The sequence below is a fragment of the Pygoscelis adeliae genome, unplaced genomic scaffold, assembly GCF_000699105.1.
Source record: "Pygoscelis adeliae isolate BGI_AS28 unplaced genomic scaffold, ASM69910v1 Scaffold241, whole genome shotgun sequence".
In the NCBI taxonomy this organism is placed as follows: Eukaryota; Metazoa; Chordata; class Aves; order Sphenisciformes; family Spheniscidae; genus Pygoscelis; species Pygoscelis adeliae.
In genome coordinates this window covers 3,986,922-3,988,976 of record NW_008824056.1, presented here as the reverse complement: position 1 = coordinate 3,988,976, position 2,055 = coordinate 3,986,922, and positions in this window count along the sequence as shown.

Here is a 2,055-nt window from a genome sequence, read left to right as displayed (position 1 = left end):
TTACTATGCTGTGAAAGTAAACCTCTCCTGTAGAAGCAGAAACCAGTCAGAACCCCCAGGCCTCCGCCATGTCCCCAGGGACCGGAGAACAGACACGCACGGGAGCAGCCACCTGCCGAACCCCTACAGGGAGATGGGCCAGGTCCCCGAGGGGAAGGGGAGCAGCACCGGCTCACTGCCGCGGCCGGAGCCCCTGCAGTCGATGGCTCAGAGGCACCATGGCACCGGCATGGCCCAGAGCCCCTAACAGATGAACATGGGCGTTTCCTGCAGCAAAGGGGCTCCTCTCTATGGAGAAGCTAATTAAGCTGCACGCAGGGTGAAGCGGCCTAGTTTCAACACCCAGTAGGGCACCATTTTGCCAACCTCAAAACAAACACAACTCTCATTTGAAAAGAACTTTATTTAAAATCAGAGATTATACATACTTCCCCCCACCACCACCACTTACAAAACATGAGCGTCCAAGAACAAGGAATGCACGTTACCTTGTACGGCTAGGTTCTGGGGCATGCTCTTGGCCGCGCTGGTTTACACCAGTCCCAATGATTTCATATGGAAATATGACAACTCTTACAAAAAATCTGCTCCTTCACAGCTAACAGGCATTTAAACAATCTCTACAGAAACTTTCTTCTATTACTTCTAACGTAACCAGATTTTAAATTTGTTTTCTGCTAAGAAACCTGAAAAAAGAAATCTTCCTGTAGCAACTGCGTACAACAGCAGACTGATTTCAGACTGCCTTTGTTTACCACAACAGACGGCAAGAGGCCAAGACAAAGCCTGGGCCACCAGCAATAAAATACGATCAATAGCAGCATTTTCCACTGTGATCTCAAGTTACAGTCATCTACAGACGTAAGGAGAGCGCTTTCTTTTCTGTTTTGCTTCGGTATCACTAAGAAGGAACTGTGATCATCCATAGGGAAGCAGTTAAGTACTGGATCCATCGTTAGATGAAATAGAGTTGAAAGCAGGATTTCCCTTAAATAGGATTAAATATATATTGCAAGACATACCACACTCTGCAGATGCTGCACGTAAAAGCAGAACTGTGGGCAGGAAGGGCAGGGTCCCTGCACCCGCACAAAACATTCCCATACAACACTGTAAAACTTAAAACTACCACCACTTGTTGAAAGTTGTCCAAGAAGTATTTACAGCACAGTCGCGGCCAGGAGGGGCTCGGTAAGCCAGCAGCTCGGCCCAAGCCGCTCAGCAGTTTGTGAAACTTTAGCATCGGGTTATGTCAGAAACAGCTGCTGCTCGGTCATGCTGGTTTCTAATTAAGTAACACCCACTAACTCTATATGAACAAGCATTTCATATTTATTAGGACAAGAGGTATGGGATAAAATTCTCCGTTGTGATAAGCGTTTGAGCGCTAACGCGCTGTCGCATGCTGCAGTAAGACTAATCTACGCATACAGAGAGGACGAGTCACTTAGGTAAGCTACAGAATGCTGCACGGCCCAACTGCTTCATCATGAACATGCTTCGTACTCCAGCTACCATAAAAGTCCTGGCTTCCGACTTAAATAAAACCATTTCCAGCTATACAGAGACTTAAACAGATCTCAAGACCGGCGTTTACAACAGATGTCGATTCCTAAGTATCTACATCGCATACAGTTTAACATATCTACAGAGAACATGACCGTATACTTCACTGAATAAGTAGGTCCACGATTGTAGATCAACAATATAACTTTATTGCTTTATACATGTGGTGCTGTTCAAGGCACTGTGGCATGGGCTAGAAAACCCGGAATGACTCGTGACGGGACCTGGAATGTGACACGGCCGATGCCGAGCACCGCTCCTCGGCAGCTGCTGCGACGAACCGGGGCTGACGGGGCGCCGGCCGGGGGGAACAGTTCATGGCAGCGCTGGGGGGCGCGGACGGGCCTCGCCCGGCGACGGGCCCCTCACATGCCCATCCGGATGCTCTGGATGATCTGGAAGATGGCTGCAAGAGAGCAGAGGAGGGGAGCGCTCGCCGGGCAGCGCCCGCAGGGGCGGCGGGCAGGCCGCAGCGGGCTCTCCTCGGGG